Source organism: Grus americana, chromosome 19 (genome assembly GCF_028858705.1).
Source record: "Grus americana isolate bGruAme1 chromosome 19, bGruAme1.mat, whole genome shotgun sequence".
In the NCBI taxonomy this organism is placed as follows: Eukaryota; Metazoa; Chordata; class Aves; order Gruiformes; family Gruidae; genus Grus; species Grus americana.
In genome coordinates this window covers 6,768,011-6,779,296 of record NC_072870.1, presented here as the reverse complement: position 1 = coordinate 6,779,296, position 11,286 = coordinate 6,768,011, and the positions used below count along the sequence as shown (strand labels likewise).

Sequence of the window (11,286 nt, the reverse complement as noted above, 5' to 3'; positions counted from 1 at the left end):
TACAGGTCTGAGGCAATGCCCCTGCCCCTGGCTTCACCAAATCGTCCCTCCAAGGGTGCTGCGCCACGTTGGTGCAGGTCTGAGGTGCTGTTGTATCAGCTGGTCTTCAAAATCGGTTCTTCAAGAGTGCTGTGAAGTGTTCATGCAGGTCCGAGTTGCTGCCCTACCCCTCACCTCAGGAAGTTGGTCCTGCAAGAGTGCTATGCCATGTTTGTGCAGGTTTGAGGCGCTGCCTTCAAACTGGGCCCTCCAAGAGTGCTTCACTTTGCACAGGCCTGAAGCGCTGCTCTATCACCTGACCTGAAATTGTCCTTCTGAGAGCCCTACAGTGTGTTTGCGCAGGCCCTGAGGTGCTGCCATATCACCCCAGCCCCCTGACCCTTCATCCCAGTACAGATGGGCAAGTGCCTGCAGTCCAGCTGCTGGCCATGGTGGTGGCAGCCATCCTTGTTTCTCTGATGAAGGTGCTGTTGTACTGTGCCAGGAGGCTGCTGAGGAAGCTGGAGCAGATGCTGTACGCACCAATGGGATTCCTGCCTTCATCCCAGACAAGGATGCTGTGTAGGTTGTTACAGCTGGGCTGTCTCTCACCTGCTTTGCTGTACCTCAAAGGCAGAGTATGAGGCATCAGGTTCAGAATTTGCTTCACCAGACACGTGTCTGTCTTTTTGTTGGCCTCCGTCTAGTTGCAAGGTACAGGCAGCCTTCCTCTTTTTCTCAGCACACCGAACTCCTGCTGCACAAACCACGCTATTCGGAGCTGCGGATGAGCATAACAACTACGTCTGGTCACAAAACCGGGATGAAGTCCATGAGATAAGCATTTCTGATCAATAGGAACTGTCTGTAAAGCAATCAGTCTGCATTACTTTGCAATACTTTACACTGCAATGCTTTGCTCTCGGACAATGCGTTCAATCAGTGATCTCAGAATGGAAACACACCTTCCTGTTCCTCATGGCCCGGAAGTGGTGGAAACCCCAAAACGAAAGAAAGAAACAAGCTCCCCCGACCAAATCCAACTGGGGCTTTGAGTCACAAGAAGAGGACTTGCAGAAGGATTCAGGGAGTTCACAAAGGACTTCTTGACTGCTATTGACTTTACATGGAAGGCATCCAGACAGGACTATGCTTCAGTTTTAAGGTGCTGCACAAAAGGCTGTATGCATTCAGCTCCGAGACCGTGCATTTGACAGATCTGGATTAAAGGTATGTGTGCAAGTTTAACGTGGTTAAATTTTTAATCATTCAAATTGCTTTGAAAAAGATGTACCATTGAGAAATTATTTACAGAACCAGCAGTGACTGATGCAACAGTTTGCATTAACGGTGGTCTCTTATAGGGGAAGAAAACGATAAAACCCAGGAAAAGATGTAGAGGGTAAACTGTTCAGACAGAGCTTGCTGGGTTCACAGCATCCCCTTTGGGGACATCTCTCATTCATTGTATGTTTGAGCCTGGTAAAAGAGATGGAAAGATGGGCTCAAGGGCTGACATACACTGCAGTGCATCGTTATCGGATTTAAATAAGGCAGCTGAGCAACCTCTCAGTGGTGGGATTCGCTTCCCTAACTTTTACTGTCTAGAAGTCAGCAACATGATCTAAACTAGGCTGTGTCTATAATCAGTAGAGGAACCTGCAGAGGGCATTTCAGAGGCTTGAGTTGGGGTAAGATGAATTGCCTTCTGGCTCTTTTCAGTCTGGAGGGTGTTTGGCTGGCAGCATGGACAGGTAAGTGAAGTAGGAGGGCTCCCCTCCAGAGAGTCCTGCCGAGACTGGAGATTGATGACCTGACCTGTGATGAAATGCAGTATGCGCAGGCAGGTGGCAGAATGCTGCTTGGAGAAAGTGTGAGTTTCAGATTAATTTCTTCAGTGGAAAACAGACACAACTGATGTTTGGTTGCTTTTGAAAGGCCTGGGAATAACAGCAGCAGAGCTGGGGCACTCCTAATTCTAGCTCTCTTTCTCTGGAGCAATGTAGCTTAAGAGTCTTTAGCCTGGACCATTAATTTTGCTATTCTTCCACTGTAGCCCCAAAGGAACAGAGGAAAAGTTGAAACTATGCATCTTCTGAGCTTTTTCTGGCTAGCAGGTCTGAGATGACATTAGGAAGAGATACAAAAGTTTCAACTGGTGTGGGAGTGAAAGCCCCTGATTTTGGCCACTGCTCTTAAGTTTTCCACATAAGTACTTTCTTCCTCCGAAGTTGCAATGTGCATCTACTGTTCTTATTCTGAGTGGGAAAGTATGTTTGCAAGGGGAGGAATTAAAATTGCTTTGGGTTTTACAGTCTTATTTGAATAAACTCCTCCAACTCCCACTTTGGCCAAGATGTACCTTTAAACAGCTCTGACTGGAGCAATATATCCAGTGAGCATCTTTCCACAAAACTACAGGACACCAAGTTCACAGAAAACTGAGAGAAAACAAGGAGACAAATCACTGCTGTTTCTCAAAGGATCAGCGAGGAATCACTGCTGGCGTCTCTCTTGGTAGCTAATACTGGAATTGCTGAGATGAGCCTCTTAACATGATGCGCTCTCTGTGTAAAAGTCATCAATGACAGACTAGTAGAGAGGCCCCTAGGAAAGCAGAACTCTGTTTTAAGTAGTTTATTCCACTAATACAGGGAGGTTAATGCCCCAAAAGTCAGATTTAAAGGATTAAATCTGTCCTTGCTTAGGCAAAGTGGCCATCAGGAGTCCTGTCAGGAATTAAAATATATGTGAAAGCGAAAGAATTGTCTCGGGTTTTGTTTGTGTTTTTTCTCAGTGTTAAGAAGCAAAAACCAATTTTTTCATCTGAAACTAGTGTTGAGAATAGTTCATAAAAAAAGGTTCACCTTGTCCAGATCTTCTGGGGATACCTTAAATTGATGGGGTTTTGAACTGAAATTAAAGTTTTGATGCAAGACTTCTTTCAGAGTTACATTCCAATGAATCCAATCTTCTCGGTATTGAGAAAATGTCCAGAATCTCACTAAAATCAAATAAAGGGAGGGAGATGTTTAGAATTTTAATAACTGCAATGAACAAATATATCTCCTTCTCTGGCTGCTAAAGAAGATACTGAATCTGGACATGTGGTTTATTAAAATACAAGAGATAAGAGAAATGGGGAAGATTATAGAAAACAGACATATATACATGAAATACATTTAAAAAAAAAAGAGAAGTGATGTCAGTTAAATAACAGATCAAGAAGCCATGTAAGGGAGTTATAAAGCTCAATATTAGTCACTTATTTGCATATATATTTCTTGGTAAGACTTACTTGGTTGGGGCTTTGAAAGAAAAAGCTACTACCAGCTTAATGGTGAAATCAAATATAGAGTGGTAGGTGACAGTTAAGTCTGAAAGGATTCACAGGTTTGAGAAGTGGCTTACAAGGCTTTCTGGCTTCTAAGGGTGTGAAAAGTTGAAGCTGGATGTGTATAACAGCAATGAAATCTCTTACAAGCGTCTTTCTGGCCCTCAGTTCGGTGGGGAAAGGAGAGAATATAATCTGTTCTCAGTTTACAAATGTGCTTGCTTTTCGTCAGTCCACATTTTCTTCTTATGGAGAGGAAGGGTGTTTCCTGGAACTGTAAATGGAACTGAATATCATCTAAGGTGTAACGCTAAAGATTTGGATCTCAAAAGAATAGTTGTTCCCTTCTGTAGGACATCTAATCAGGTGTACAGACGGTAATTCACTTTCCTTTCCCTCCATGTTAGCGCTCTCCAGGGCGGCACTTGTGATTCAGCGCATGTGACACGTGCAACCATGTAACTCCTGTATCCCTGTTCCCATTGCAGTGACATGCCTGCCTAGGGCAGTGACAAAAAGATGACGATGAATGTGGTATTATCCTGAAATTGGTATATACAGCCCTCTGTGGAGGAGACAGTTTTGAAATGTGAACTTTGTCCTTTAATCCAAACGCAGCACAAGTCTGTCTCTCCCCTCCTCCTTATCGCATCTCTGCTGTCTTTTTGAGGGAAAATCTTGACATTTGGTACATGGATATTATGGATATCTGAGTGTAGGGAAACAAATGTGAAATTTGTCATTTCTAGTGCAGGTTGCCCAAAGAGTCATTTAACAGCCACAAAAAATATGTCAGAGATTTCCAAAGGCTTTTAGGAGATGCTCATGCCCATTTGCTGTTAATACTAATGAGAAGTGAGTGTCCAAATCACTTGGACGGGTTTTGGAAAGTCTCAGCTAGCTTCACGTCTTCCTGGAGGAAATTACATTTGACAGGAGGCTTCTGATGCAGAGAGAATAAGGGCATTGAAGGCCACTCTTTAAATTCGTTGTATTTCGGTTCAGAAATCTGCCAAATGTGCAATATATACAGATGCTGACATCTACACCTCTATTCTGCTGTCAGCTAATATAATATCCTTTATTTTTCTGCTTACTGCATATGCTGTTAAATTAGATAGACGTATTTGCAAGGTGAATGACAAGTGTAATTGGCTATAAATGCTCCATTTAGAGAGATTGCAAACTATGTTTAAGTTACACCCAAGTGCACCTGTACTTGAGATGCAAAGTCATTCAGCTCCCACAGCACCTTCATTATAACCATACTTCATCCTCCCACACAAATAGATTCTGAGGAAAATAATTTCTCCCCAAATGTACATCTGCTGCAAATTATACCAGCATCATTACACACGCAAGTATAGTGAACACAAATCTCATACTATATGTTGGTGCTGATTGAAAGATGACACCTATTTTTGGAAAACAAAGGAAAGCTAAAATAAAAGCCTCACAATTTTTTGTTTGTTTCTTTCAAAGCACTTCCCAAATTCATTTGTCATTTCTGTAGGATTGGAGAAGATTTTTTTAAAATTTTGATGGAAAATTTTAGCTTTGAATCCTTGAGAATGAGATTGAAACCACAGCTGAAATTTTTTTTTAATTGACCTTGTTAGGGAATCATTGTTGCTAAAACCTAGAGATCACTTTGATACCATTCTTTGCGATGTCTAAAATTAATTTCAGAAAAAACATGAATATTTTCAAGAAAGGCTATAAAACTTTAAACTTTTTTGTCTTTTTTTCTTTTGGAAAGTCTGTAAGGCTTCTGATAAAAAGGCTATTTTTGAATGTAAACAGCTTTTTATTGAAACACTTCTGACTAGTTCTCCTGAAAAGTAGCACTTGTGACCAGAAAGAAAATGGTGCAATTTAATCGGTGCCTACCTTTCATTGTCCCTGTCAGATCTGTGGTTGGTTGTGTTAAAAGCATACGTGTGCAAAGCACTGCTTATTATCTTAACAGCCAGGAATCTTGCAGGTTTCAAATTCCCAATTTTTCTTCTCTGTTTCTTCATTATACTAAGTGGCAGTTGTGTACCGATACAGAACAGACAGGGCCAAGGCAGTTTTAACTTCTTTTTGTGTCTCAGGTAATCTGTGTGCTCTGGTTTACTACAAAGTGGTCCCAAGGCTGCTGTGCACTTTCCTATGTTCTTTCAAGCCAGTCTGTCAAATCTGTGCTCGACAGCTGGTCTGTATGGATGTCATACATTCAAAGCAAAGACAGTTAAATGAAAGAAACTCCTAAACAAATTCGGTATAGATTGTGCCTTGCTGCCTGTGATGTGGGATGGAGGTACACTTGATTGCAGATCTAATCTCACTCTGACACCTGAGTAGCAATAATGACAGTTGCTTCATTTTGTCCTGCCCAAGGAGGCTGTGGGATATCTTTAGCTATATGAAGTATTAGCACTCTTTGGCCTTTCCACATGTTTAAGAAAGCAGATGGAAATTCAGGTACAAGATGACTTCTGGAGACCCCAGCTCTTGGCCTCTTGCTGTTCAAGAGTAGGAGTTGTTACCTGTGGGCTTTAACAGAGCCTCAGGATGCCACCTGCTAAGGAGGCACAGACAAACCTCTGCTTGGAGGAAAGTTCTGCTGTTTAATGTTACAGGAAACTTCCTTAGTTTTGTGCTAAACTATGTTATTTCTCTTTGAATCTCTCCCAAAGTAGTATGCAGCATTACACATTGCTGTGCTAAGGGCTGTATGTGTAAACAGATTTGTATGACTCCCGAAAGCTACAGTCTAAGCCTTAATCTAACCTTTGTGTTGATCACCACGCCGCATCTCTTGAAAGCATTTATGATCAGGGGACTGCAATTCTTAGAGCCAATTCCACATTGGAGCTGACTTTTATTTGGGAGAAAGGATGTTAAAAAAATATTAAACTGATCGTCATTGGAAACTGGAGACATAAAAGTCTCCAGAGCCAGATTGTGACTGCCACTGCAGAGCTGTTTATGCAGAGAATAGCTCTCCAGGGATGGGCTGTTTGCTGCTGCTTCAGCTCCAAAGACCCTGCACCTAAATTCCAGTGCTGGAAGCAGGGGTTTCAGGGTTCCTGTCTGAACAGCTGAGTGGTAATGATTGCAAAGTGCTTCCTTCCCCCCTCTAGAGAGTGCATGGGTTGTCACAATACCTCTGTCTCACTCGCGGCGCCCTGGGGCATGGCAAGGGGATAAAGAAGCCAAAGCAAATGCAAAACCTCTGACCTATCTGCAAATGTTGCTTTAGGGGCTATTTGTTTCTGCCTATTCTCAGAGCACATTGGGGGATGGTGGTTTATTGCTGCCTGGGATATCTTATCGCTTCGCTTTCAATGAAATGCAACTCCATTTTCTGTCTTAAGGGTTTTGCAAATGACTTGAGATGAACTGAGGATCTGCCATTTGGCTTCCGTGTATCTCCAGCCAAATAACTACACATTCACTTTGTTGCTCTCAGAACCACCAGGTCTTTCTCTGCAGGGCTGCTGCCCAGAAAATCAGGTCCTAGGCTGCACTTACACACGGGAACTAAGCTGTCCCAGGTAGAGAGGCTTTGCTGAATTCATGAGGCTCCTCTTGGCCCCTTTCTTCAGACTGTTGAGTTCTCTCACTCAGTTAAAGTCCAGGCTTGCCCTGTCCCTCTATCATCTCATCCCATTCCTTCCTAGTTCCCAGTCTTCCCCCTTCATTATTACAAATCCAGAATCTCATTGAAGTAAACATGAGTGAGTAAAAACACCTGCACATTGAAGCAAATACATTTAAAACAATATTTAAAAAAGCTTTTCTATTTTGGTTATCATCTGTCATTGGTATTTTGGAGAAAGACAGTCTGCTTGCAGTTACATCATTACTTTTACACACAAGGTCATGTTAACTGTTTGAGCAGATGCCGACGGTGTTGGAAACACCCACCTGCTGCAGATGAAACCCAATTAACCTGCCTCATGCTGTTATAAAAACCCCAAGCAGCATCTCTGCTGGTTCTTTGCCTGGGGAGAGAGATGTGTGGGCTGTGTTCAGGCTCAGACCTAGAAGTTTTACTCTTTCCTCTGTCTTTCTGAAGACTCCTTCCCCTTATGATAGGAGATGCTGTGCTGAATAACAGTATTTGAGAATGATGCCTGTCTGATCAGTGAATTTTCTTTAAACCAGGTCTAATTGCCTTGTCTTTTTCTTCTTACTTTCAGGGGTATTTTTAGACTAGTCAGTAAGTCTGTGATATGACAGGCCCCCTTAAAAGCTCTGGGTAGCTTGGTTTGTAGAGTCTAAAAGGAAGGGGTGTAGAATTTGCCTTGTAAAGAGGCTGACAGCTATTCTTAAGGTGTTTAGATCTAATCCATACTAATGAGATAGCTTCTTATCTAACTGAACTGCAACATTTCTTAACTGCTTTCTGTCTTCTTTTGAAAACCTATGTATTAAATTACTATGAGACAATAGTTTCTAAAAGGCATTCTCCTAACCTTAGTTTCTTTACTAAATTGAATGAATCCAGTGAGGTGTCTCTTAGAAACAAATCTTTTTTAAACCTGCACTCTATTCTTCTTAACCTCTCTGCCCTAAACAATTTCTGAGACAAGATGAATACCAGCCTGTGAAGATCATAGCTACATATATTCTACTTAAGCATTCACTTGGCTGATAGCCTGGAATAAGTCACTTTTGAGGGTGAAACAACTTCTGCAGCTATAGATGGGACCTCATTATGCAATGTGTGAGGAGAGTTATTGCTGTAAGCTAGTCGCTGAGGTATAGTTGCTGTGTTCACTACATAGAAAGTACAGGCACTGAGGTTACCCTGGTTGAAACCTCTTAGCTAATATCTGAAACAGGTGGGTTAACCTCTCTCCCATGGGAACCTTCTGGACTCTGCCCTGCTCTTGCTAATTTAGGGTTCTACCGTTTTGCTGCTAGAAAATGTCAGAACGGAAGGTTTCCACTCCCTGTAAGGATTATGTCCTTGTTTTGTGATGCTTTGAATTGCTAACGCTGGCTTAAATATGGCCTGGGCTAATACCACTGCTGAGAAGCAGACCAAGTTATTGACAAAACTTTGAGATCAGAGGCTCCCAATTTGAATCTCAGATGTCCCCAAGGCTCTTGAGGACCGAAAGACAGTATGCCTAAATGAGGTGAATGATCCTGCCTTTGTACTTCAGTGGGATAACCAGGATGACCATTTCTCTAGATGTGTGTTGCTTAGAGTGATCTTCACCTCCCAGTGTATTTTCCTGTTACCCAGTACAGATGAACCAGGTTGGGGAATCTTGTCCTGCTTTAGTAGTACTCTGAACTGAAACTTTGTTTGGATTCTTCTTAACAGCCAAAACCCTTTTATGATCTGTCAACAAAGGCTTATTTAAAAAGCATTGGGAAAGAATAGGGCCAGGAAAATGAACCAAAAGCAGTTGTTTTCTTAATGAATTAAATAATCTTACTAGCTTTTTTTGCTGATAGAAAGTTACCTCTTAAATGCAGATAAAAGGGGCTTTTTAGCTAGGTTTATCCTCAAATGGGACTGGAAGAGAAATCTGGATTGTTGATTTGGACTTGCATAGTGAGGGGGAATTGCTTTGTCATGTTCCAAGAACCACCAAAATATTAAAGGTTCCAAACTTTCATGCTGCAACCTTAAATGTCTGTGTCCTAGAAAAATCACTAAACCAAGTAACTGCTTTTTGGACCTGTCTGAAATGCTTAGGTCTGCAGGCTGAATTTTGAAATCCCAGTGAAATGCATGAAGTCATCTTAAATTAAGAGTTAAAGTTACCTGTACTGCATGCTTAGAGTCAGATGGGGTGAGTAATGACATGACTTGGATCACTTTTCCCACACAACAGGCGATACTCATATATATCTGGTTGAAATTCAGAGTGGAATAGGATACCCAACTTTGTCCTACCCTGTGCATTGCTTTTTTAGCCAAGCTTTGCTCTGCTTTGAGTCACTGCATTTCCATGTGAGCTGTGTACCTCTTCCTGAATTAATGTGACTTCTGAGTAGATCCTCAAACCGGTGGGCTTGCTGGATCCTGGGCTTGCTTTCAAATGGCCACATCCTTATGGGGAACCCATGTTCTAGTTAATGAGATGGTACATTCCTTCCTCCTCTGCATGCGAAATGAGCACCAAAAAGTCATTGACCAAATGCTTCCAAACAATGCCAGATTCTCTTAGGATTGATATCACAAAGCAGTATGTTACTAGGCATTCAGGGCTTCACTCATAAACATGTTTAACTGTCTATGTGGTGGAAATGGAAGGTTAATTCAGTGACTTCTCACTTTCTGCATGTAAATAGTGATGTGGAGGGTGCTGACAGGACTCTCTAAATGGGCTGCGTAATGTTAGAGATCTGTTCTCTATAAATACTCCCCCAGTGACTCTCCTGCAGATGAAGTGGCTGCCAGTGCTGTTCTGTGCACTAAAATTGTCAAGGCTTTCTTTTTCCAGCCTTGAGAAAGGAATCATAACTGCAAGTCCTACTTAGCCTGCCCTTGCTTCAGATCAAAAACCTTTTTGATAAAGATGCCCTTAACTCTTTCAGGACACCATACAGAGGTAGCTAGCTGCTTTCTTACCTGCCCCTGGAGTTGCTGCATAACTTAAATCATCAAGTTGTTCTTGCAAACAGTTCTCCCATTTAATTTTAATACTTCAAAGAATTACTGGACCTCGTAATATTGATCTATTCACTTCCTATCCTTTTATAGCTGCCTATATAATTTCTGATCCTTAAATCTGACAGCTGTGTCCCCAAGATGACTGTTCTTAATGTTTAAATGATTGCTACCTTCCATCAAAAAATCTAGCATTAAAACAGGAAATACAGTGCAAAAGCAATAAAATAGTATGTCTATGGATTAATTTCTGACTACCCTTTAAGTATAAAACCAATGTGTGGAATATAACTTGATTTTTAGCTAAAACTGGATCAAAGTTCTCTAAGCGCTAACCAGAAATCACCTGGAAATAGTACCAACTGCAAGTAAAAGTGTCCACATTTTGTACATTTCATGTATATGAAACTGCATAGAAGGAGTTATTTCAGTAAGAATGAGAGGTTTATGCTTTTATGTAGATATCACAAAGACTTATAGGATTACGACAATGCTAGAAACAGCAATTAATGTACTAGGTCTTTTGGTAATGCCATTTCCTCTCTGTTGAGCAATACAGTGCTTAAACTTTATTTTTTCTTTTTAGTGGATCTGTGTTTCCATGCTAAAACACTGCATATAATTTTGGGTTATAATTTTTTATAAATGCAAAAAAAATTCCCTGCTACTCCTCTTCCTGCTCTGCAGACCACCAAAGAAACTACTAATGCAATTTTAATTTATAGCTCTACCTTTTTCTCAAGCTCTGGGACAAAGATTCCCTAAAGTGCTTTAGAACAGAGGTCAGACTGCATTTTTAAAAAAGCTGTGAGAAATCTCTGATCTGTAATATAAACCCCACGCTATCCAGCTCTGCAGTCTAATCAAGCTTGGAAGCTGCTGATTTGGTAGGAGGGTAACTGTGTATGCAGCGGCTGTGTAGATCACGTCACATCTTCATAAGGCAGTTAGATGCTATGGAAGTCAAGTTTCCAGTTTTCCCTCTATGACCCTCTTCCTTTTCCTCCAGAGCCATCCCTCAAGCATAGGAGGTGTCTTAACCAATGCCAACTGCACCTGCTCACTGTGATAATTAGCTACAGCTAGTGCTGCACTCCACATGGAAACTGTTACAGCCTCTCTCTCTGGATCCATTGAGAGCTGCAGCCTTGCTGGACATGCTTCCCAGAGCTTCTGGCTTTTGGCTTGACATGTTTGTCCATTTCTTTGTTAGCACACATAGCAGAGACGCCCTTATCCAGCTTTGTCTGTTTGCTCTGGCTTCCTAGTACAAATGTCAAGTGACTTTGAGCTATCTATCTTTTAAGGGTAAAACAGGCGTGAAAGGCAAATGCAGCAGTTTTTGAATCTG

The 11,286-nt window shown here is 41.6% G+C and overlaps 1 long non-coding RNA gene across 1 annotated transcript in view; it reads left to right on the top strand.

Moving 5' to 3' along the window:
- Positions 1–668: 668 nt before the first annotated feature.
- LOC129215239 (uncharacterized) overlaps positions 669–11,286 on the top strand; it is a 253,283-nt gene continuing 242,665 nt past the window's right edge. Inside the window, exon 1 of the long non-coding RNA XR_008579934.1 lies at positions 669–1,209. This is a non-coding gene — a long non-coding RNA (uncharacterized LOC129215239). The remainder of the gene's footprint in view (positions 1,210–11,286) is intronic.